The sequence below is a fragment of the Lissotriton vulgaris genome, chromosome 1_1 (assembly GCF_964263255.1).
Source record: "Lissotriton vulgaris chromosome 1_1, aLisVul1.2, whole genome shotgun sequence".
Classification (NCBI taxonomy): domain Eukaryota; kingdom Metazoa; phylum Chordata; class Amphibia; order Caudata; family Salamandridae; genus Lissotriton; species Lissotriton vulgaris.
Window position 1 is genome coordinate 238,239,525 of NC_141685.1, and position 26,835 is coordinate 238,266,359.

General features: G+C 45.9%; 3 non-coding genes across 3 annotated transcripts; all 3 read right to left on the reverse strand.

The window, feature by feature from the left end:
- Window positions 1-12,450: 12,450 nt before the first annotated feature.
- TRNAT-UGU (transfer RNA threonine (anticodon UGU)) lies at window positions 12,451-12,523 on the reverse strand. The gene has a single exon. It is a non-coding gene; the product is annotated as a tRNA-Thr (tRNA).
- A 2,646-nt stretch (window positions 12,524-15,169) lies between these two features.
- On the reverse strand, window positions 15,170-15,242 carry TRNAS-GCU (transfer RNA serine (anticodon GCU)). Its single transcript has one exon. It is a non-coding gene; the product is annotated as a tRNA-Ser (tRNA).
- A 5,718-nt stretch (window positions 15,243-20,960) lies between these two features.
- On the reverse strand, window positions 20,961-21,033 carry TRNAT-UGU (transfer RNA threonine (anticodon UGU)). The gene has a single exon. It is a non-coding gene; the product is annotated as a tRNA-Thr (tRNA).
- Between the last annotated feature and the right edge of the window lie 5,802 nt (window positions 21,034-26,835).

Sequence of the window (26,835 nt, forward strand, 5' to 3'; positions counted from 1 at the left end):
CGCCTCCTGCTACGTGGGTGAAATGGCAAAAGAGGGGCCAGTGGGGGGAGTGAGGGGAGTTGGGGGGTGGAGTATAGCGACACTATCATATATCCTACAGGAGGGGCAACGAGTGGTGTATGGAGTTTGATGGGGGTGACTACAGCACCCCATCCCCAAATGCTGCCAGTGAACACGTCATCACCGCTGCAGGAACACGTCACTGCCACCAGGTACACGTCACTGCGGCCACGCGTCACAGAGGCCAGGTTCACGTCACCGCAGCCAGGTTCACGTCATCACCGCAGCAGGTACACGTACCTGGAGGACCCTACCAAGCACACGATGAGGGATTATCAGAGTCCCACAGGGGGAGCGAGGGATGGACGCAATGGGGGAGTCGGGCTTGCGCCCTGCTTCCCCTGTGTCCCCCCTTTTCCTTGTAATGAGATCAAACCCTAATGTGCAACTTCTTGGCAAGAAACACTTTTAAAACAGGCTAACAATAAAAGGGCCTTATTTATGAAGGCCTTACGCCGCAGTTGCGTCACCTTTTGTGGTGCTGTGGCATCCTAACAAATGCACAACACTGAGCCCTATTTACAAAGTGATGCAACTAGACAGATGAGTCACTTTGTAAACCCCTGTGCCACATTATGCCAGCATCAGGTATAATGTATGCAGGTTGGGCATTCCCCTGTAAAAAAATGCTCACAGAATTGGCGAAGTGAAATCTATGAGATTTCACTGCGCCACTTCTACCGGTTCACTGTGGCAAATCCTTATACCTGCTTCACAGCAGGCATGAGGACTGACGCAGACTCTTTTACATGGGGCTCACCAAGTGTAATGACACATTGCTGGAGCTGTGTCTGTTTGGCGACACACTCCAGAAATGCACTGCGCCACCAGATACGTCAGGATTTCTGCCGTATCGGGTTAATCCTTGCGACATGGAGCGCCGTGCTGTAAACATGGCGCATCCAGGGTGTCGCAAGGAGGGTGAAATGAAAAGTGTTGCATCGCTGTTTTCAACCAACGAAGCAACACTTTTCATAAACGAGGCACAAAATGCTCTCAGGTGAAAAGCCAAGAGTGGTTGAAAGTGTAGTGTAATCAGTACTCTTTTGCTTTCTAAAGCAGGGACATACCATTGACCGCTGCAACCTGTCTCAAGTACTGGGGTTGTTAAAATCTAGTTTGCAGTGTCAACAGTATCGGCGCCATCTTGTCCCTATTCATGCCCGTTCGTGCGCTTAAGTGGCAGCCATTTTGAATGCCATGGCCTCTCTGCCCACTGCCGATAACCAGCGCATGTCTCTCTCTCTCACTGTCCTAACCTCGCAGGCATCCCCCGCGCGCTGACAGCCCCTGCTATCACATGCTTGGGCCATAAACCCCTCTCCAGCGCAACCCTGCCTTGGAATCCCATCCTGTTCCCAGCTCAACACCTCCCTCCATTCCTTTCATGATCCCGTATCCTTTGATAAAACCCCCTTTCCTCTGTGCCCGATTGTCCTGCTTGTTCCCAGGCCACCACCTGGCCCTGCAGATGCTGGTTATTGCCCCCATACAGTAGGAAGCTTCTCTCATCAAAGGATCCACAACCGATCAAAGCCCCCACCCCATGAGATCCGATCAACCACATGCATTCCGGGAATCGGCGGAATGCCCAGCTGCGTGACAATCATCACCTGTTGTGACCGGGGTGGTGACTTCTACTGTAAATGTGTGTGGGAACGGGCTTGAAGCGGGGATTCCGAGGATGTCTTTCCGTACATCAAAGTGTTGACAGAGAAGTGTTTTATGCAATAAACTTGTGTATAAGAGGCGAGGCCTCAGAGATGCGGTTAGAGCACCTCGAGAAGATACCCTGTTGTCTGAGTTGACGTGTTCTGCTCCGTCGGAATAAAACTTCTGTTTCCTGCCTTCCAGTCTCCAGCGCCTGCCTCTTTGCTTGATAGATTGGAGTGGTATGAGAGGCGGTTAGCACCGGGCAATACTGAAAAAGGTTCTTGTTCGACATCGGCCCTACCTTTTTCCACAGGGTCCCCAAGCCTTAAGGGGTCCCCTACCCTCAGGGAGGTGGGGGCTTAAAGTGGCGAGGTCTGCGGAGGGGCAGGGCCATAAGCCCATTGCTTTTGTGAGGCACGGTTCAAGCACTTTAACACTGGTTAGTAGTGGTAAGGTGTGCAGAGTCCTAACACCTGCAAAAATGAGATCAGCAAAAATAGCAGAGGTGAAGTCAAAAAGTTTAGGGAAAGACCACCCTACGTCTGACAAGTCTGACAGTTCTTTTAAAGGACTTGGGCATATCGTATAATCAATTTGCCAATGACAGTTCTATTTGAAAGATTCTTCACTGGCTGACATCTCGCTAATGGCCTCAGTTCTGGACAGATTGAAATTCTATAAAACAATGAACCACAACTTCAATCCCCAGAAGTCAGACTTTTTTCTCTTCTCGTGGAAGTCATCATCCACACCAGACAAAGAATGGCTATCTTCTATTGCTACCCCAAACAGCAACTCTACTATCTCTGAACACATCCTTAAGTTTCACAATCGATAAAAGACTCTCTGCATCATGTATTAAATCCACATGGTGAAAGTGGTTGCAATTTACACACCGACTTTTACCAAACTCATTAGCAGGGCCGGACTGGGAACACAAACCGGCCCTGGCAATTGAGCCAGGCCAGCCACGGGGGGGGGGAGTGGAGGAGTCACATGTAAAACACTGTTGCTCCTTTTGTTACAGCGGGGCGATATTGCAGATATGCAGCAAAACCGGCTCCCGGTAACAAAAATGGCCCCCATAGGTCCAAAAACTGTCCCCACCTTGGTGGCCCACCCGGCAAATGCCCAGTGCCCACTAGGGCCAGTACCGCCATACTCATTGGTATATTTTAACAAACTGACCAAGGTCAATAAACATTTTTTTTTGCAGCAAAATGGGAGGAATAATTCCACAACTTCCCCATGGGTTATACTTTATGCTACTTATATATAGTGTACTTTTAACCTTTTGACCTCGTGCCTTCCTATGGTCACAGAGTCATGGTTGTCAGTACATAACTGGAGTAGTAAAGTTAGGAATCCTAACTTTACTACTCCTAAGTGCCTTTTGTGAATACAGAAAGTTGTAAAGTTAGGATTTTATCTCAGATTACTTTTGTGAATTGAGCCTTATATTACCTCCTAGTGAACACAAGTTTGTTCTTTAAGTTCTGGGTCCCTCTCATTGGTTCTATGAGTCTCGCTGGAGAACCGCAAAACCTACTGGAGATCAACACAACAATAACATGAAATCAACCATTGAGGAGCCACTCAGGAGACACTACTCAAAAAAAGCCCACACCAGTTGAAAACAATCGGAAAGGATTTTCTGACCCTCATTACCGGGCTGGTGTTTAGCATAGACATGCCCATTACATGAACTTAATTTTCGTTCAACAAATATGGTGATCGGGGACAGATATCCCTTCTAGCACAGGCTATCCCAGAATAACTAACATGTACTCAGTTCAACACTACATGAAAATCTGTTCTATTGTGCTGTGCTCGTGTAAAAATTAATGTGCAGGACCACGTGTAAAAAGAGTCTTGAGCCTATAAAGTGCCACCACACTGCTATTGGTACTTCATGCAAAGGCAGGTCACAGTGTATTTGATTGAAACTGTATATATGTTTGCATTATTTCTCTCTTGTTATGCCCCCTTCAATTAGATTATTGTGGGACTGGAATTCTGGCATTTTAGCACTGTATATGCGTCGACTTGCAATCCAATAAAGGTTTTGTGTGCAAAAGTTACTCAGTGCTGCCGTTTGCACGGTGCATGCACCCTTACAAATCTGAGCTTTTTGTTTGTGAGGGGTTGTTAAAGACACAATATGCTTGATATGTTATGTTATGTTTTTTAGGTCGGGCTTTGGCAGCGCATGCGTTGCTCTGCGAGCCATAACGTATTGGAGATGGTACTTGAAGCCCCACCCACTCTCCGTCCATATTTGTCATTGGGTTGTGTCATTGTCCTTCTTAAATTCTGGCTTTTGATTTGTTAATAGGCGTGTTAGTTACCGCCTTTTCTTTATTTGTAACCGCCCATAAGGACTGGCCCTTTTACTTCAGTTGTTACACTGTACGTCTTCTTTAGTCTGTAAGCACTATTTTCTTTAATGAGCTTCTCTTACTGCGGAGGGCAGTAGGGTCTCTCGTGCGCAGTTATTACCACTGCTTGTTTATTTAATTCGTAGCAAATGGGAAGCTCTTCAGGGGCCATCGGAGATAGAAGGGGGCAACTCAACGATACCTTCAAGCATTTGAAATGCAATAGGTATCGCATTAGAGAGAGTTTAACTATTGGCATTGTAAATGACAATGTCTTTAATTTATGTTTTAAAAACCAAAACATAAATAAAAGGCATTGCCATTTACAATGCCAATTGCTCAAACTCGCGTAAATGCGAGACCTATTGCATTGCAGATGGTTGTTCTATAAGGCAGCTCACTAAGCGCTTGTCCTTTTGGTGTTTCGAGGTTTCATGGGTAGACCGAGAGTTGCAGTTATGGGGTAACCCTTTAAAAGGGATTGACATTTTGATCCACCACCTTGTTGTGTTTATATCTAGGACCCTAATTCGATATTCCCGATTTATGCCCTTGTGAGGTTATAATCAATAATATCCTGATAAAGGCATAAGAATCAAATCCATATTTCAGTAATAGCCCATGCAGTCCAAAGCACAGCACGGCTACTCCCATCGACTCCTAGAAAGCATAACGCGTTCTTTAAACAAACCAAGCCTCCAGCAGCCTGGGAAATTCCCCCCTGCTCTTGTTTTGATTTGAACAAAGAACTCCTGAAGTCCGGCAACAACTGTTAGTTCTTAGTGACGTCTTATGTCCAACCTTACGTCAAACCCGGCACCTTCCAGGTATAAAATACCAACAGTTGCCTTAAGCAAACACACGGTGGTTTGGAGCAGAGCGGCCATCTACTTGCCCGAGAGCCCAGCTGATGCGAGAGCCCACGGAAGCCGCCCCTCCCGTTTGACGCACTGAGAGAGATGCTGTCTTTTTCTCCAGCCGAGAAAATCCAGCTCTGGTGTTTCCAGCCTACCCTTGCGGGTTACTGGGATATCGAGTCCTGAGGAAAAGAGATACTAGACCTCCCACATTCTATTACCAAGGTACAGAGTTGACTAAACCCTTGAGAGAATTCTTGATGCAGATTCTTGGCAAAATAATCTTAACCAATTTAACTTAAACTGCTACTCAGTTATCCCTTCCCCCGTATTAGGCTTAGGTCAGGTACACCGGGGTAGGCTTAGTTAGAAGCACCAGTTGAGTACGTTAGTCAATGTATTTATGTATGTATATATTTTATCCATTTTAAAGTATCATATGGCTTAGAAACCATATCAATGCTTTTACAGTATTATTTCATAATACTACTTTTACTGTACGCACTTTACTTTACTTTAAGTATTGCAATTGTGGCAATTCATTTCTCTTGCATGAGAAGGAAGACTGCTCAATAAATAACACCTTTTTTTTTATTGAAAACGCCCGTCTCTCTATTTCTCTGCATTCTGGTGAAACTAAGTATGCACTGCTGACTGAGTGAAATAGCTGTTTATTGTTTCCACACGACTCTAGAGATACACTCTTATTCTGAGGGAGCAACGTTGTCATGTTTATGCGGTTGTCGGAAACTGAATCCCTTCTTGTCTGAGCCAGGGAAGTTCATCCCTCCCTATTCATTCAAGAAAGTTTCCAGTGACCTCTGAGCTAGCTGGCGCAAACCTAAATTAAGTTTAACATAGTCATTAGAGACCTAGATGACCTCAGTCCTATGTCTACACTGCTGTTTATGTTATTCCAATGCGCAGAGCCTATTGGGAAAATAGGAACTACACTACAACCTAACTTTCACCAGCATGACGGGGGCGGATGGGTGCAGAACGCTGGTGGTGTCAATCTGAACCTTGCCTGGTGTTGTCCTGAAACCCCGAAGACTGGATCTGTGAGTCAAAACCTTATCTGAAAAACTGTATTCTTGTTTCCCCCCCATCGGGTAACATTACACAGCCTGAAAATTGCACTAAGTGTCTACTTTTTAACGTGAAAAGTACTTCTTATGAAAAACATACTTACCTTTTTACGTATTTCTTGGTCTTAAAAGAAATCTTGAAAGAAGCTTATTTTGTATAAAATTTGTGTTGATCTCCTTTGTCAGTCATGTGTCATTTATTAATCACTGTGTGCATAACACATGTCTTACACTCCTCTGTGTTAGGCGTAAGGCTGCTCGACCACTCTACCACTAATAGAGCACTTTGGGGTTACATTGAGCCTTGTACACTTCTGGTGGAATTTCTGGACTCTTTGCCCTATATAACCACTTAGTGTTATACCGTATAAAGAGCCAGCTTCCTACAACAGCCATTAAACTTCTTCTACATTGACAGGAACTGCCATGATGGTGGTTCCCGCCAAAGGATAGAGATATCCCCTGGGCTGTGAACATCTCTAAATTCGGTAGGCGTAGTAAAGGCAGTTACCACCTCCACCACCTTATCTGTTTTTACTCCGTCTGCTAAATCCTAAGTGGCCCAGTGAGCAAAAAACAATGGACTGGAATGCTAAACGGAGGGATTACCAGTAGTTAGACTATTTGCAAGCACTCCTCCCATCACCTTTTGGGTGTTTGGTTGCCAGTAGCGTGCTTCAAACCTGAGACTGGCGTAGCTTTCCAAGTCTACTACTGCCCATGTTTGTGAATTTTAAAAAGTTGTAAATTTGCATCCGTTCAAAGAGTACTCCTACGGGTGCGATTTGATACTTTTTTGGTAAACTGGTCAATAATTTGCACATTTTTATTCAGAAAGAAGTTACACAACGAAGCACAGCAAGCAAAGTTGCCTTGTTGCTTTATTTGAAGAGAGCAGGACTGAGCCATATCTTCACAGACATGGTGCAGTTCTGCTCTGACTCTCTATGCGCTGGTGCGCTTCAGCCTGCCTAGTGCCAACCAGTACTTAATTTGTAAAAACCTAAGGGCCAGGGCTCTATTCAGGAGGCCACTGCAGCGAGCACTATACATCGCCCCTGCCATGCCTGACAGTAACAACACCTCTACCAAACATCTCTCTCCTACAAGTGTGAGAGTTCGGACTGTTCCGGGCCCCCAGAACTATAAGAATGGCTTGGGCAGCAACTAATATCAATTTTTATTGTATATTCAGTGCCACAGGAATTATGTGGCAAATGAGGGCCAAATTATGTGGCAGGATTGAGGAAAGTATGCGGTAGGAAAAGGCAAAAATATGCAGTGTAATGCAGCACATTTTTAAATAGCACTACTTCATTATTTTCTACTGTTAATACTTGTTAACCCTCTTTTGAGCATTGGGTGCACCTCATTAGTGCCAGTGTAACACCCAAATATAGCAATAAGCAACAGAAAGAGGACCACTCAACATTTGCAAAAGGCTTTCCTCTGCACGGCAATACGTGTTGCTGAGTTTGTAGTAACTTTTTAACTGTCTGATCTCGAAACCATTTTTTTTTACAAAAATCTGCGGGTTATGCAGCAGATTAGGGATTATGTGGAAAATGCTGAAAATCTATAATTATGTGAAAATCACCACAGCCGCACAATCACATAATTCCAGTAACCCTGTGTATATTGAATTAATAATTGACTGTTGTTGTGGTCATCTCTAAATTAGCCAGACAGACCACCTTGTGGCAGACTGTTGCAAGTGCAGGTGTTGACGGTTAAATGCCAGTGCCAAGCGCTAGAAACCAAAGCTCAAATTAAACACTGGCGCCAGCGCAGACACCCTTCCACCATAGTGCAATATCTGCCTTACAGTCAGGATAGGTAATGCGCAGGAAGGGGTACCGCCCTGCAACTATCCTTGGAGATGTTTTTGCTCTTTGTCTGTGTACTGCAGAATGCAGCACACATGCAAAGAGGACGTGCCACGGAGAAATACAGATATTTCTTCCTCATTACGCAAGCTGATGGGGGGTGCACCATTTTGGCAGTAACCCATGTCTTTAACTTTTTGTAAATATGGATTTACATTAAAGTCCATAGTTGGCTAAACGAGACTGACCATACACCACCCATGGAACGCCTTCCTGGTGCAAAGTAAGGCATGGCATAGCAATGTGCTGCGTTCTGTTGCTTTTTCTTGTAAAGCCATGCAAATTAACAAATTGTGTAGCTTTGTAAATATCAAAGAGTATTTTGCATTGGGGCTGAATCAATAAAGTGATGCGATACGATGCACTCTTTTTGGTAAACAGGGCCTAAATATATTTACATTCCTAATCCAGAAAAAAGAACAAGTTAACCCCTTCACTGCGGCTGTTATTCCGCCGCAGTGCTAAGGAAGCGGGGCGGAAGAGCGGCGGGCGCATGCTGGTGACTGAACCGCTCCGTCACCAGCCGCGGTTGCGCTGTGCTCATGACGGAGCGGTACCGTCACAGCCACGCCCGCTCAATAGAACGTTCAGCGCAGGCGCGGAATCCGCGCCGCGCAGGCGTTCCGAGCGGGCCGTGACGGAACCGCTCCGTCATCAGCACAGCGCGACCGCGGCTGATGACAGAGTGGTTCCGTCACCAGCAGGGGAGGGGTTAAAACCTCACAGTAAAATCGGGGTGATCTGAAAAACCGACACAGACATAAACAGACATGATTGAGGGTCCTGAGACCCAAAGCTCAAGTCAAGAATGTCCTTTTTTGAGGGGTGTCAGACCCCAAACACACCTTGACTGTCGGCATGCTCAACTAGTAGTGAAATTAAAAAGTAAAGGGGCATGCTCCGAAAGATGCCTAGGTGCTACAGAGATATTTTGGATCTTCTCAATGTCTTTTTTGTTAACTAAGACATAATCTATCCTTGCAAGATTGTGGTATTTCTTACTGTGGAAAGTAAAGCCTTGTGTTGCTCCCATCTTTGCTCTCCAAACATCTACTAGTTTGATATTGAGGAGAAGATTCTTTAGAACCCTTCCCGATTTTGGAGATCCAATCACTCTACTGCGATTGGACCTATCCATTACTGGGTCTAGGCGAATGTTAAAGTCACCCCCACAATCATTGGAGGTGACGCTAAAATAAGATTCTCTTGCAGTTTAATCAAAGAAGAGGGGTCGTCCACATTCGGACCATAAAAAGAACTACATGTAATTCTTTCACATTCCACCTCTAACTGAGCAATAATCCATCTTCCTGATTGGTCTGTGAGGACCAATTTTATCTCGCACTTTAGACCCCTCTTAACCAATATTGCCATTCCTCGACAATGTAACACTTGCTGAAAGTGGCAGAAACGCTGTAACCACGATAATTTAGCGAAGATTTTCTCAGCCTCTATTTGGGTTAAATGCGTTTCTTGTAGTAGACAAACCTGTATTGGCAACATCTCTATATATTTAAGGATTAATCTCTGTCGTTTTGGGCATCTTAGACCATTCACATTCCAGGAAATAAATTGGATATTAAAACCTTTCATCTTGTCTTTTCATCTTACCTCCCCTACTTAACAGACAACCATCACCATACTGTATAAATAGCCTATGAGATGAGAAACTTTTTTTCTGCCACCCTGTGCTCCCCCCCAACTGACCTTCCAACCCTTCCACCCCATGCCTCCCTAACCCATTACTCTCTTGAGGAACCCTACCTACCAGAAAAAGGCTAACTGCCTATTTGGGCATTCCCCCTTGTCCGGGCTTTTTTAAAAAACAATTTAAACTTTTTAGTGTATACTTAAACTGGCGGCTTGGGTTAAAGCTCTATTTAAACTTCCATATCACCCCTTTCCTGCCCCTCCCTGTTTTTCAAGCTTTATATCCGCAATTAGGGTATCGGCCTCCTGTGGAGAGCGAATCATATGCATGTGGTTGTTCCACATTACACGCAAGGTCTCTGGGAATCTCAGTCGGGCCCTTGCCCCGAGTCCATTAGGCTCTGGTAATCTCTTTCCCAGTTCCCACTGCCCCTCAGCCATTATATGGGAGACATCTGATCTAATGAAAAATGAAAATGGAGATTGATCTGCAAATGGGGAGGAGATGGCGCCTTCCTTCAGAGCTGCGGACAAAATTTGTTCTTTTACTCTATAGGATAAAAAGTTCACCAAAATCTTCAGAGGCTTTATCCGGCCAGGATTCCTTTTGAGTGGGTCTCTATGGACTCTCTGTATCTCATGCTTTAGATCAATTCCCGAATGGTCCTTATGCACTGTTCGGTTTAAGAGCGAGATTAAAAAGGCCTAAATATCATCCCCTTCTATTGCCTCTGGTACGTTCATGACCTTCAGGTTGTTCTTCCTTGTGTGGTTTTCCAACCTTTCAAGATCATCTTTGAGCTCTTAGTTTTGTGCTGACAATTTCCCGAGCTGTGAAGTCGTCGCCTCTATAGCGGTTTTGATCTTAGGGATCTCTTCCTCGATTGCGTCCGTGCGTGCAGTAACAACCTCCAGTTTCCAAGCCAATAGCTCACAGGAGGACCGAATTGCCGCTTGATTGGCTTCTGAAACCAGGAACCTGTTGGCCATATCTGCTTGATTTGCCTCGGAGACTGTGAACCTATTGGTCATCTCTTCTTTCAGGGCCAGTAGAATATCTGCCAGTGAGTGAGAAATAGAAGATGGTACTTCTTTCACTACCAGGGAACAAATGGTATCTTCCTTTATCACTTCTTCGTTCAACCCCTTTGCTGAATTTGCTGTTGATAAATCTGATGTGTTTCTCCGATCCATTTCTTGGCCTTGGGTAGCTTCCTCTTGCTGATCAAATATGGCAAATCTGTTGATGAGAGGGATATCTGGATGTACTTCTTGGATCTGAACCTGAACCTGAGCCTGATTGGACGGAGGTAGTAATGTCGGTTCTGCTACCGCTTCCTTGGTGGCCTCGCTACTGTCCATATCGCTAGGTTTATGTGGTGAGTTCTCTTTTTCATTTAGACCCATCACAACTAGCGTACTTTGAGCTGTAGTGACTGGATGAGGCTCATGGAGGGATTTAATTTGCGCCGGGTCTGTTGGTTTAACTGAGATTGAGATTGAGAGTTTTTAGAGGAAGTATGGGACATAACTTGGTAATAGGATTTCAGAGATGGTGTTATTCTTATTTTAGTCTCTACAATTTTCTTCTCATTTATTTTTGTCTTGGTCTTATGTGATTTAGAAAGGCCTGTGGTTATCGGTGATCCTTGGCACCCCTCTTGTTTAAACTGTCTGCCTTTCCTGGTCACAGTATTGACTTCTGCAACAGGGGGGGTTGCACGCTGCGGGATAATTGAGTGAGTAATCAATTTGTTAGAACCGATGTGTGCTGCTCTCGCCCTAAGTGAGTATCTGGTAGGTTGGAGGGCAAAAATACCCACTTGTGTGGATGCTCCACTCTCCATACAGTCAGTTGACACCTACCTATTGTATCTCTTTCCACATTTGTGTCCACGTCAAAAATGTTAATCTTAGATTTTCCCTTTCCTTTCCTAGAGTGGAACAATGGAGAGTCAAAAATCACCACAACAACATAGTTCCTTTTCCGCAAGAAGACTACCAACATACGGATTTGAGTGAATTCTTGACCTTTGGAATGATACACGCCCTGACGAAGTTCACCCTGATGAACGAAAAGCATTGGCTGAGACTCTTTGCACCAGTTTGGAAGATTTGAATAAAGGATTTAAATGTTTTCACCAAAGGAACTTGACTATTTGTTGTTACTTGGAACAGAGGACCAGGGTAGTGCACCGCTCCATTTTTTCCCTGATTCCTGATCATCTGCTTGGCAGTGTGCACCTCACAACGGCAGGTGCAGGAGCAGTCAGTGCACACCGATTGTGAATATTTAGATTAAGACTTATAACGGGAACACAGCTACGAGGTGCGGCCACTGGAGTCCGCTGTTGACCATTTCCTTTTCCAAATGAACAGCCACAGTTTACAGTGGGCAATGACACAAGCCAATGAAAAATATGGGCGGAGCATCAAGCCCCTACCTCAATACAGCATGCCTGGCAGAGCAGCGCATGCGCTGCCCAGGCTCGACCTGAAAATGTCACTGTGTCCAGGCAACATAAAGAAATGTAACTTATGTAAAGGCCCTAGAGGCCCGCAATGACCTCGTGAGCTGAAGGTGCCCTGCAGGTGACGGCTGTTCCTCGTGGTTTGAATGTAGGGCCTGGGAGATCAGTAGGTCCTTCCTGGCAAACTAGCTATTCACTTTTTATTAAAATACCACATCATAAAGTCGTCCAAGGACATAACAAATGTACCTTTTCTTTTTATTTGAGGAACTTTAGTCTAGTTCCGAAGTTAACAATTGCTGCAGCACTACTGAGCTTAAGTGGCAAAGTCTGAAAGGAATATTTCTATCGACATCCCCTATTAAACAAGATATTGGCATTTTTTTTTTATTACAAAAAGGTTGGAGAGGCCCCAGCGAGATTTGAACTCGCGACCCCTGGTTTACAAGACCAGTGCTCTAACCCCTGAGCTATGGAGCCACATGCTACATGCAGAGATGCCGTAGCCTATACAATGGACGAAGATCACACACCTCTGGCAAGAATACGCATCATTGTTGTTCATTGGGCGGAGAGTCAACAGGAGAGAGGACTGCGCGAGTCCGGGTGAGTCAGAGAAAGGAAACAGGATCTACAGGATGTTGAACCACTGAGTCCAGAGACTGCTCCATCTCACTGCACAGTGTGAGTCACTCACAAGAAGCACCCTGCTCTGTGCTGTGCACACTGGCAGCCCCCCCCCGACCCCCAGCTACTGTTCTTAATATGCACATTTAAGAGCATGACAGGTGCAGGCAGAAGAAAGTACAAGGCATGGCTGGGTATGAACAGTTCAACACCTATCCTAAATGAAAGGACAAGGTCTTCATAGTGTTGGTGCAAAATTGTTGTTTACACGTCTTTATCTGCAGGGAACCACCAGGACCGGACTGGGAACCAAAACCAGCCCTGGCAAAGTGCTCAGACGCCCAGAAGGGGGGGAGTGGATCCGCCCAGCGTTTTGCCACCCGGTTATCGGGCGATTTTGTTACAGGGCCGTTTTTGCAGAATAGCGGCCATAAACCGGCCCCCACCCGTGCGTCGCTCCGGGTGATTTCCCGGTGCCCGCTACGGCCAGTCTGTCACTGGGAACCACGCCCACTAGTGACTTTCACGAGGCACCCCAGGATCTGGCTGGTAAGATCCTTAATGTCCACTGATGGGAAGAGATCCGCTCGATGGGAGAAGCAGGTACAGACATCAAGGTGATGGAAGACAACGGGGCATATTATCAACGGGTAGCGGTAAATATCGTAATTCGCACTTAGCGCAAATTTGAATATCGCCGTCTATCGCTGGTTTATATTGCCGAGGTAGTGCGTTATCATCAATGCATGACTCCAAGGCAATAAAAAAAACAGCGATAGCGGAAAAATGTGCGATTATGGATGGAAATCCAGCGATAAAAGCACAGCGATAAAAAAATCCTTGTAGATAGGGCAGGGTGGACTCATCCATACAATCCACCTCCCATAGGATATAATGGCTAAGTCAGATTGTAAGGCATTAATAAACCAGCGATAAGCACGGTTAGCGCTACTTTTCATATTGCTACGCGGGTTTGCGGCATGATTGATGATAGGAGATAGTTGTGTTAGAGACATTTTCCAGGTTATTTTAGTAAGGTACGCCCACTTTGCATATAATTAGCGTTGCAAGGTTGGGCGTTATGAAAATGGGCGCTGAGGCAAGGAATCACGAGCTAGCGTGTCCTTGCTGATACTGCGATACAATTCTCACCGCTTTTCACCCGAAAACGGACGCTAAAGCGGCGATAATTGTCTTGATAATATGCCCCAACGTTTACAAGATTGTGATGCAGCCTGTGTATACAAGTGGGGGCGGAGCCTGCTAGCGCCCTGGGTGAAATCAAGTGGGGGCCCTCTTGCTCCCCCCCCTCTCTTCAAGGGTTTTCCCTTCTATCTTTTCTAAATGCTATATGTAACAGGAGTTGCTATTAGGCAGTGCTCAATTTTAAAACTACATTTGTTAATTAATCAACATATGAACAAATGTGTGCAATTGCCCAAAATATTTCTTTTTATTTATTTCAAAAAGATTTTATTAGAAGAATTGTGCACCATTGAGCCACCATCGCAGTGCTCTCTGTTTTCGGGTTTAGTACCGGGCCAGCTTGGAAGCAATGTTAGCTGGGGAACCTACCTAATAGGTTCTTGGGGAGGAGGGTTCACAATGAGAAACAAAAAATCACCAAATTGTGACTTTTACAGCACACTTGTCACATAAATGTTCGACAAAAAATCCAAAGGTTGTGAAGGGGCGCAAAGGAAATATTCCCAAACCTTAGTGGTGCTCTACGGAAGGCATTACACTGGCCATTGATGTTGGTACCCACCTCCCGCTGTCACGTGGCTGTCACTGATCCGAATACACAGAGCATCCTTCACCATGCTTTCAACCTGTTCTAGATCCAGAGAATGTAACTTAGTCTTAAAGGGGAAAGGTGGACTTTTCACAATCTCTTGCTGTAGAGCGGGAGCCTCACCGCTTACTTTCAGAACCAGTGCGGGCCTCTTTCGAAATTTCTGTTTATTAGATTAGATTTCTCGTAGTCTATTAATCAGCAAACCTACACATTTCACAAACTTTGCAAACATTGGAATAGGGAAGTCTTACATTAAACAGAAACTTCTGTCTTTGGTGATGTAATAGGGTGCGCCCACTTTTAAAAGCTTGTGTTAGGAATTAAGAATAGTATGAGAGAGCTCACTATACTGAGCATCACAGCTTCAACCCACAGAATGCCAACTTAGCTCTTCATCCTTCTGGGAGTGATCACACGCTTCCAAACACTTGGGGATCTCGCTTTCGCTCCCTTTGTGTCTCGCTCTCTCTCTCTTTTACCTTCTGCGTTTCTCTCTCTTTCAGCTTGTGTATCTCTCAGACAAAGTGCCTTAGCTTTAGTCTACTTGTCAGTATAAAGTTAAATGTTTAAATCGTTTGGTCGTTTCTAGAAACATGATCCAAAAAGCGTGTGTTATTTTAATGTTGGTCTTTTTCGCAGCAACAAACTTCTTTTTAGGCTTTGCACAAAATATTGCAAAAAGTATTGAAAAAAAATGTTGAAGGGGACACCCGGATTTGAACCAGGGCAACTTCTGATCAGCAGTCAAATGCTCTACCACTGAGCTATATCCCCAACTGAGTCTTGAGAAATGTAAAATATTAAATGCTTGTTTCCTTTTCCTGATGAGCCTTAGAAGCTTTGCTTCAAGGCACGCCACAGACTTAATGTTCCAGTTTTGTGTGCAAGCACACTGCCTTCTGTGACATGTACTTTGTTTTATTTTTAACACCTGGGTGCGCCTAATCGCCGCAATAATGGCGAAAGGGAGTGATTATGACTATGGAAGTGCCTTCCTAGTGTGTTCTTGTGGTTGGAGTATTTGCTATTTATTGCAGTATTATCCTTGTTCCTACATTGTCAATGATAAGTTCATTTATATCATTTCTTGCTCGGTCTACTCTGGCTTTCCACGCCAACAATGCTCCAGCTCTCTCCCCATACTCAAAGTTTTCCATATTGCGTGTCTGCCATTGAGCCTTACATTTCCCATCCAGAAAGATCCTTAGTTTTTGTCTCGCATTCTCAAGATCTTTTTCCAGTTGCGCCAAGCGCCTAGGACTGGCCTGGATTACTTGATTTCTTTCTCTCTCAAGGTCTGTTATTCTCATCTCTAGGGTCTGAAGTTCAAGTGCACTTTTCTTATTTTTTATTCTTTTTTGGGTGCCTAACACCCCTCTTAAATTAGCTTTATAGGCATCCCAAATTTGGTCCATTGAACTAGAACCCATATTAAATGTGAAAAATTCAGTTGAGGCCGCTTTTGCTACCTGGATGATATTTATGTCACTCAAATAGGCTCTATTGAGAGTCCACCTTGACTGTCGGCATGCTCCACTAGTAGTGAAATTAAAAAGTAAAGGGGCATGATCTGGAAGATGTCTAGGTGCTACAGAGATATTTTGGATCTTCTCAATGTCTTCTTTGTTAACTAAGACATAATCTATCCTTGCAAGATGGTGGTATTTGTTACTGTGGAAAGTAAAGCCTTGTGTGGCTCCCATCTTTGCTCTCCAACCATCTACCATGTTGATATTGAGGAGAAGATTCTTTAGAACCCTTCCCGATCTTGGAGATCCAATCACTCTACTGCGATTGGACCTATCCATTACTTGGTCTAGGCGAATGTTAAAGACACCCCCCTCAATCATTGGATGTGACGCTAAAATAAGATTCTCTTGCAGTTTAATCAAAGAAGAGGGGTCGTCCACATTCGGACCATAAAAGAACTACATGTAATTCTTTCACATTCCATCTCTAACTGATCAATAATCCATCTTCCTGATTGGTCTGTGAGGACCGATTTTATCTCGCACTTTAGACCCCTCTTAACCAATATTGCCACTCCTCGACAATGTAACACTTGCTGAGAATGGCAGAAACACTGTAACCACAATAATTTAGCGAAGATTTTCTCAGCCTCTATTTGGGTTAAATGCGTTTCTTGTAGTAGACAAACCTGTATTGGCAACATCTCTATATATTTAAGGATTAATCTCTGTCGTCTTAGGCATCTTAGGCCATTCACATTCCAGGAAATAAATTGGATATTAAAACCTTTCATCTTGTATTTTCATCTTACCTCCCCTACTTAACAGACAACCATCACCATACTGTATGAATAGCCTATGAGATGAGAAACTTTTTTTCTTTTTTTTTCTGCCACCCTGTGCTCCCCCTCAACTGACCTTCCAACGCTCCCACCCCGTGCCTTCTTAACCCATTACTCCCTTGAGGAACCCTACCTACCAGAAAAAAGCTAACTGCCTATTCGGGCATTCCACCTCGTCCAGGCTTTTTTTATTTTTTTAAAACTTTTTAGTATATACTTAAACTGGCGGCTTGGCTTGATGCTCTATTTAAACTTCCATATCACCCCTTTCCTACCCCTCCCTGTTTTTCAAGCTTTATATCCGCAATTAGGGTATTTGGCCTCCTGTGGAGAACGAATCAAATGCATGTGGTTGTTCCACATTACATGCAAGGTCGCTGGGAATCTCAGTTGGGCCCTTGCCCCGAGTCCATCCAGCTCTGGTAATCTCTTTCCCAGTTCCCACTGCCTCTCAGCCATTATATGGGAGACATCTGATCTAATGAAAAATGAAAATGGAGATTGATCTGCAAATGGGGAGGAGATGGCGCCTTCCATCAGAGCTACAGACAAAATGTGTTCTTTTACTGTATAGGATAAAAAGTTCACCAAAATCTTTAGAGGCTTTATCCGGCCAGGATTCCTTTTGAATGGGTCTCTATGGTCCTTAAGCACTGTTCGGTTTAAGAGCGAGATTAAAAAGGCCTTAATATCATCCCCTTCTATTGCCTCTGGTACGTTCATGACCTTCAGGTTGTTGTTCCTTGCGTGGTTCTCCGACCTTTCAAGATCATCTTTGAGCTCTTTGTTTTGTGCTGACAATTTCCCGAGCTGTGAAGTCGTCGCCTCTATAGCGGTTTTGATCTTAAGGATCTCTTCCTCGATTGCGTCCGTGCGTGCAGTAACAACCTCCAGTTTCAGAGTCAATAGCTCACAGGAGGATCGAATTGCCGCTTGATTGGCTTCTGAAACCAGGAACCTCTTGGCCATATCTGCTTGATTTGCTTTGGAGACTGTGAACCTATTGGTCATCTCTTCTTTCAGGGCCAGTAGAATATCTGCCAGTGAGTGAGAGATAGAAGATGGTACTTCTTTCACTACCAGGGAACAAATGGTATCTTTCTTTATCACTTCTTCGCTCAACCCCTTTGCTGAATTTGCTGTTGATAAATCTGATGTGTTTCTCCGATCCATTTTTTAGCCTTTCGTAGCTTCCTCTTGCTGATCAAATATGGCAAATCTGTTGATGAGAGGGATATCTGGATGTACTTCTTGGATCTGAACCTGAACCTGAGCCTGCTTGGACGGAGGTAGTAATGTCGGTTCTGCTACCGCTTCCTTGGTGGCCTCGCTACTGTCCATATCGCTAGGTTTATGTGGTGAGTTCTCTTTTTCATTTAGACCAATCTCGACTAGCGTACTTTGAGCTATAGTGACTGGATGAGGCTCATGGAGGGATTTAATTTGCACCGGGGTCTGTTGGTTTAACTGAGATTGAGATTGAGAGTTTTTAGAGGAAGTATGGGACATAACTTGTTAATAGGATTTCAGAGATGGTGTTATTCTTATTTTAGTCTCTACAATTTTCTTCTCTCTTATTTTTGTCTTGGTCTTATGTGCTTTAGAAAGGCCTGGGGTTATCGGTGATCCTTGACGCCCCTCTTGTTTAAACTGTCTGCCTTTCCTGGTCACAGTATTAACTTCTGTAACAGAGGGGGGAGTTGCACACTGCGGGATAATTGAGTGAGTAATCAATTTTTTAGAACCGATGTGTGCTGCTCCCGACCTAAGTGAGTATCTGGTAGGTTGGAGGGCAAAAATACCCTCTTGTGTGGATGCTCCACTCTCTATACAGTCAGTTGACACCCTACCTATTGTATCTCTTTCCACATTTGTGTCCACGTCAAATTTTAATCTTAGATTTACCCTTTCCTTTCCTAGAGTGGAACAATGGAGAGTCAAAAATCACCACAACGACATAGTTCCTTTTCCGCAAGAAGACTACCAACATACGGGTTTGAGTGAATTCTTGACCTTTGGAATGATACACGCCCTGACGAAAAGCATTGGCTGAGACTCTTTGCACCAGTTTGGAATGTTTGAATAAAGGATTTAAATGTTTTCACTAAAGGAACTTGACTATTTGTTGTTACTTGGAACAGAGGACTAGGTTAGTGCACCGCTCCATTTTTTCCCTGAGTCCTGATCATCTGCTTGACAGTATGCACCTCACAACGGCAGGTGCAGGAGCAGTCAGTGGACACCAATTGTGAATATTTTGATTAAGACTTATAACGGGAACACAGCTAAGAGGTGGGGCCACTAGACTCTGCTGTTGACCAGTGCTTTAAATGGGCCGGTACTCACCGGTACTGAGTACCGGCACTTCTTTTTTTCCCCCTCAAGTGTACCGGCACTTCTACATTACTAAAATAGAGTACCGGTACTCACTTTCAGACAGTCATGTGAGCATGCATCGCATTTGTACACTGCGGCGCATGCTCACATATTGGTGATTTAACAGGGCAGTGACGCCATGTCGCCAAAGCAGAGCAACGTGTGGCCCAGGCGTGCAACGCCCATTGTGATCAAAGGGCTTCAGCCCCCCCCCCTGTCGTGTGTGTCAGGCCGGCCGAGACAGTTCCCGGGCACACACACCGCACCCGAGTACTTCACACCTTTAGCCTGTTAGTGAGGTGTTGAAGTGTTTCACCCCTTCTTAGAGCGCCTGCTGCTCCACTCTGCCGTTTGCCCCCCCCTCCCCCGGGCAGGACGGCAGCAGGCTACAGCGGCGAGACAAGAGTGCAGAACACGCCGCAATAAAGGCCCAGCACCCAGCAGCCCTCCAAGGCGTGATAACAAAAGCGGGCAGCATATCTGTAGCCTCTCTGGTCTGCAAGGCAGGGAGTCATAAAAGACGGAAAGGATAGCACAGCAGCTGGCGGGTAAGAAAGGGGACAGAGAGGAGAGCTTGTATAAAAGCACAGTCAGCTAAAGATAACCAGGGTTTATCTGAATAAGAAGAAAGGGGCAAACAAACAATATTAGAGAATAGACTGCGGGCGCGGGGCAGTGGGTTTAAAACAAAACAGCTGATGGATGAGATGAGGATCATCTGATGAGAGTCGGGGTTGGCAGAATGGTATTTTAAGTGGGGGAGGGGTATCCTAGAAAAAGCAAGATAAGGAATTTGATGAGATGAACGAGGGGACATTTAAGATGAAAGGTGCTGTGACCACCTGAAAAAAGAGAAAATGAAAAGAGACACATGGGACATCGGAGGGGACATGGGGCTAATTAGCAAGGGCTAGGGACATCAGAGGGTAGAGGTATCCTGGCATCCAAAAAAGTGTTATCTAAAGCGTGGGCAGCAGCTGAATAGAAAAATTATTTCGAGGGGAGGGTGGTAGTGCGTTTGACAAAAAGGGAAACCTGATAGTTACTTTTCAACAGTCTGTCAACTGGTACAACGTAATACATGCAAGGACATCAACAATAAATTGCGGAGGGAAGCAATTTGTCATCATTCGCAACCGAAAAAAATTCTTGCGCCATTCAAATGTTTTTCATTAGACCCCCCCTTAGTCCCGCCTCTAGCCCCGCCTCCTTGCCACGCCCCCAGCTCGATCTGATGAGTACCTGCACTTTTTTTCCCCCATTTAAAGCACTGCTGTTGACCACTGCCTTTTCCAAATGAACAGCCACAGTTTACAGTGAGTGGGCAATGACACAAGCCAATGAAAAATATGGGCGGAGCATCAAGCCCCTACCTCAATACAGCATGCCTTGCAGAGCAGCGCATGCGCTGCCCAGGCTCGACCTGAAAATGTCACTGTGTCCAGGCAAAATAAAGAAATGTAACGTATGTAAAGGTCCTAGAGGGTTAAAATGACCTCGTGAGCCGAAGGTGCCCTGCAGGTGACGGCTGTTCCTCGTGGTTTGAATGCAGTGCCTGAGAGATCAGTAGGTCCTTCCTGGCAAACTAGCTATTCACTTTTTATTAAAATACCACATCATAAAGTCATCCAAGGACATAACAAATGTACCTTTTCTTTTTATTTGAGGAACTTTAGTCCAGTTCCAAAGTTAACAATTGCTGCAGCACTACTGAGCGTAAGTGGCAAAGTCTGAAAGGAATATTTCTATCGACATCCCCTATTTAACAAGATATTGGCATTTTTTTTATTACAAAAAGGGTGGAGAGGCCCCAGCGAGATTTGAACTCGCGACCCCTGGTTTACAAGACCAGTGCTCTAACCCCTGAGCTATGGAGCCACACGCTACACATAGAGATGCAGTAGCCTATACAATGGACGAAGATCGAACACCTCTGGCAAGAATAAGCATCATTGTTGTTCATTGGGCGGAAAGTCAATAGGAGAGAATTGCGCGAGTCCGGGTGAGTCAGAGAAAGAAAACAGGATCTACAGGATGTTGAGCTGCTGAGTCCAGAGACTGCTCCATCTCACTGCACAGTGTGAGTCACTCACAAGAAACACCCTGCTCTGGGCTGTGCACACTGGCAGATGCCCCCTCCCCCCCAGCTACTGTTCGTTAATGTGCACATTTAAGAGCATGACAGGTGCAGGCAGAAGAAAGTGCAAGGCATGGCTGGGTATGAACAGTTCAACACCTATCCTAAATGAAAGGACGCGGTCTTCATAGTGTTGGTGCAAAATTGTTGTTTACACGTCTTTATCTGCAGGGAACCACCAGGGCCGGACTGAGAACCAAAACCAGCCCTGGCAAAGTGCTCAGACGCCCAGGGGGGGAGTGGATCCGCCCAGCTTTTTGCCACCCGGTTTTCGGCCGATTGTGTTACAGGGTCGTTTTTGCAGCATAGCGGCCCAAAACCGGCCCACACCCGTGCGGTGCTCCGGGTGATTTCCCGGTGCCCGCTACGGCCAGTCCGTCACTGGTAACCACGCCCACTAGTGAGTTTCACGAGGCACCCCAGGATCTGGCTGGTAAGATTCTTAATGTCTACTGATGGGAAGAGAACCGCTCGATGGGAGAAGCAGGTACAGACAGCAAGTTGATGGAAGACAACGGGGCATATTATCAACGGGTAGCGGTAAATATCTTAGTTCGCACTTAGCGCAAATTTGAATATCGCCGTCTATCGCTGGTTTATATTGCCGAGTTAGCGCGTTATCATCAACGTCTGACTCCAAAGCAATAAAAAACCCAGCGATAGCGGAAAATGTGCAATTATGGCTGGAAATCCAGCGATAAAAGCACAGCAATAAAAAAATCCTTGTAGATAGGGCAGGGTGGACTCATCCATACAATCCACCTCCCATAGGATATAATGGCTAAGTCAGATTGTAAGGCATTAATAAACCAGCGATAAGCAAGGTTAGCGCTACTTTTCATATCGCTACGCGAGTTTGCGGCATGATCGATGGTAGGAGATAGTTGTGTTAGAGACATTTTCCAGGTTATTTTAGTAAGGTATGCCCACTTTGCATATAATTAGCGTTGCAAGGTTGGGCATTATGAAAATGGGCGCTGAGGCAAGGAATCACACGCTAGCGTGTCCTTGCTGATAGTGCGATACGATTATCACCGCTTTTCACCCGAAAACGGACGCTAAAGCGGCGATAATTGTCTTGTTAATATGCCCCAACGTTTACAAGATTGTGATGCAGCCTGTGTATGCATGTGGGGGCAAAAAATTGTGACTTTTACAGCACACTTGTCACATAAATGTTCAACAAAAATTCAAAGGTTCTGAAGGGGCGCGAAGGAAATATTCCCAAACCTTAGTGGTGCTCTGCAGAAGGCCTTACACTGGCCATTGATGTTGGTACCCACCTCCCACTGTCACATGGCTGTCACTGATCGGAATACACAGAGCATTCTTCACCATGCTTTCAACCTGTTCTAGATCCAGGGAATGTACCTTAGTCTTAAAGGGGAAGGCGGACATTTCGCAATCTCTTGCTGTAGACCGGGAGCCTCACCGCTTACTTTCAGAACCAGTGCGGGTCTCTTTCGAAATTTCAGTTTATTAGATTAGATTTCTCGTAGTCTATTAATCAGCAAACCTACACCTTTCACAAACTTTGAAAACATTGGAACAGGGAGGTCTTACATTAAACAGAAACTTCTGTCTTTTGTGATGTAAAAGGGTGTGTCCACTTTTAAAAGCTTGTGTTAGGACTTAAGAATGGTATGAGAGAGCTCAATATACTGAGCATCACAGCTTCAACCCACAGAATGCCAACTTATCTCTTCATCCTTCTGGGGGTGATCACATGCTTCCAAACACTTGGGGATCTCGCTTTCGCTCCCTTTGTGTCTCGCTCTCTCACCTTCTGCGTTTCTCTCTCTTTCAGCTTGTGTATCTCTCAGACTTAGGGCCCGATGTAGGTAGGCCGTTACCGATCGGTAACGGCCGAAAATACCGATTTTCGGCCCTTACCGATCGGTATCCAGCCATCGAGATGTAGGGCAATGAAAATCGTCCAAATCGGTATATATATCGAATCGGAATAGTTTCCGAATCGGAAATAATCCGAATCGGAAATACCCCGAATCGGTAAAAGAACGAATCGGTAACATACCGATTCGATAAAAATACCGAATCAGTACATGTACCGAATCGGTAGTGACACCAAATCGGTAAAAATACCGATTCGGTCCATGTATCGAATCGGTAGAGACACCGATTCGGAAATTATTCCGATTCGGATAAACTACCGAATCGGTAGAGTTACCGATTCGGTAAATCACCGATTCGGACAGGGCAAAATTCGGATTGAGATGTAGGGAAGCATAGAAATACCGATTTTGAGCCAAAATCGGTATTTCAAAATCGGTATTTACTATGGATTACAATCAGGTGGTAACCAACTTCAACCTATAAAAATAGACCCAAAATGCATTGCAACTTGCAGGATGGCAGCTTTTTATGTCATTTCAAGGCGGCTACGGCTACAGCAGGAAGGAGAGAGGGAATGGCAAAGAGAGGAACAGGTCTACAGACAGAGGATCACCCTGTTCATGCTCACAGAGGCAGAGATCCTACAGAGGTACAGGCTGGACTCAGACACCATTCTGGAGCTCATCAGGGACCTCAAACCACTGTTGGACCACCCCACCCCAAGGGCACACGCCATCCCAGTGCACGTGCAGGTGCTATGCAGCCTACACCTGCTTGCGTCTGGCAGCTATCAAAGTGGAGTAGCTGCAGTAGGAGGGGTGACCCAGAGCAGCCTGTCAATGTTTTTCCACAAATTCCTTGACGCCATGATACAGAGGATGGACCAATACATCTCTTTCCCTGCAACCCACGCGGAACTGGTATAAACAAAAGCAGACTTTTACCAGATGGCACAATTTCCCCAAATCATCGGCTGTATAGATGGCACGCACATTCCGATTTGCCCCCCTGCTGACACAGAATACATATACCGCAATAGGAAGTCTACGCACACCCTCAATGTTCAGGTGATCTGCAATGCGAAGTGCACCATCACAGACCTGGTAGCAAAATTCCCAGGGAGTACCCACGACTCCTACATTTTTCAACAGAGCGGCATCTATGCACGGCTGACGGCTGGCGAATTTGGTGAAGGATACCTCCTAGGTGAGACACATCATCAGACCCCCATAACACAAAGTAGCTAAGTAAAATACATGTATGCATGTGAGTAATGTTACCCATTTTCCTTCTAGGCGACAGTGCATATGCCCTCCGCTCATTCATACTCACCCCCTACCTCAACCCCTCTACACCCAGCCAAAGGAGGTATAACCGGGCCCACAACAGCACAAGGAATGTAGTTGAACGGACCTTTGGCATCTGGAAAAGCAGATTCAGATGCTTGCACAAGAGTGGAGGTGCAAGGCAGTATACCCCCATCACCTGCTGCAAGATCATAGCTGTCTGTGCAATGTTGCACAACCTTGCGGTGAAGAAGTGCACTGAGGTGGAGTTGTCAGACTACGAGGACCATGACGACGACGTTGCTGTGCCACAAACACAACCTGCTGGGGTGTCTACGCCAAGTGATGGCAGATACAGACGTGAGGAGATTACAGAAAACTATTTCTGAGTGAGTACAGATGCACAGACAGGTCAATGGATGTTAGAAAAAGAAATATTTAATAATGTTGCAACAACGTTACTGCACTGATGTGCAACAAAAGAAAAGGTAAACAATATGTGGGTAAATGTCAATTGTCCGGGTTGCCTCACCCGCCCTGGCAGTCTTATTTCTTGCTGCGCTTAGCAGCCCCACTAGGATGTGCCTCACCCCCTTCTGCATGTCCAGCAGCCTCAGCTGAGCGCCTGCTGCTCCGGTGCGGCTCAGACACTGCGCTGGCCGGGCTGCTGCGGCTGCTGCTGTCCCCAGCCTCGCCCAGGTCCAGGGCTGGATTAACAACAGTGTTCGAAAGGATAAGTGCCTCCATGGCGGTGGTAATGCGGGCCATGCCCCTAGTCACCTCTGCAGTGCTCTGGGTGAGGCTGGCCTCCATGTTTGCCCCACGTTGGCATAGCTGGGCGGTAGCAGCAGCAAGGCGGTTGATAGCCCTATTCTGCACGCGGGCATCCCTGCGGCGAGAGAGCTCGTGTTCATCCATTTTTGTACAGAGCTGGGTGATGGCAGTGGTCATTCGCCCAAGACCTGTTGCAATGTCCTTGTTGCTTTCAACAAATGTCTTGAACCCCTGTGCCATCTCCCCCATCTGCAGGTTATGCACCCGCAACTGGCGCTGGCAGGCCAAGATTGATTTAGCCTGCATCCTCTGGATCTTCACCATACTGCCCTCCAGCCCTTGAAACACGCTGTCCTCCCATGCTGGAAGTGCACTGCTGGATGTTCTTGGCCTCCGGGGATTGCTGCTGCCCTGCTGTGTGGGCTGGGGTGCCACAGGTGTAACTGGGTTGCTAGCTGGAGCCTGACCCGTTGCTCCCTCCATGGGGTTTAATGGAGCAACAATTATACTCCTGGCAGGAGATGTGGCAGGTGCAGGGTGGCTCTGTGGTGGTGAGTTCTCCTGGGAGAACTGCATTGGGGGCGTTAGAGACAGTCGGGGGGAGTGTGGAAATGTGAGGGTATGTCCACTGTCTTCCCCATTTCCCACGGCACTGCTGTTCTCCTCCTCCTCCTCCTCCTGTGCTGGTAGACTGGTGCTTGGCCCTGCCACCGCACTGGCAGATGGTGCTGGTGCTGGTGCTTGAGTAGCTCCTGCTCCTCCGCCTGATGGTGCCCCTAGGTATAAAAAAGCATTTGTGAACTGAGTGCTGATGTATTACAGTCACTACAATTAAAGCATTGCACATATCATTTCAAATACTTTGATTCAGTTTCACAGTTCTTTTCATTATGCTTCTGCACTGGCATTTTTGCCTACTTCTGTTGACTACATTTACCATGATGCATTTCTTATGTCTGTTGCTAGCAGTACTGGGCTGGGGTTTGGCTGTGCATTGGGTCTAAAGGGGAGATGTCTGGTAGGGTGTGTCATGATGCGCATGCTTCTTACCTTTAGCTGTAGCTCTGGCTGAGCTATCCAGGTCCCCAACTCCCACCACACTCTCCCTCTCGATGGTAGTCGCCACAAGTTCCTCCAGGTCAGTGAGGGGTGGCGCCGGGTTCCTGCCTCCACCAGTAAGTCCTGCCTGCTTCTGCAGCTCTTCCAGTTTCCTCTTTGTGAGGCTGCGGATGTCATAGAACCTCTTATTGAGGTCGTCCAGGCTCCTGGGGATGACACCAACAGCTTTTACTTTTTCCCCAATTTCAGTCCACAGCCTCCTCTTAGTGCTCTCAGGGACAGTGAGGGACAGCCTCCCAAACAGCTGCCTGTGTACCCTCACCACCTCCTCCACCAACACTTGCAGCTCCATGGTGCTGAATTTGGCCTTTCTCTTGCGCTCTGCCTTCTGGCTCTCAGAGTTGCTTGCCATGTTTCACAGAGAGATATTGCTACCACTGCTGCTCACTGTGAATGCTCAGCTCAGGCTGCCTCTCCAGAAAGTTCTAATGAGTTGCACCTGCCTGGTAAGCCACTCCCTGCTAGGGTGGGGGAGGGTGGTTCAACCTCATTGGCTGATGTCTTTGGTTT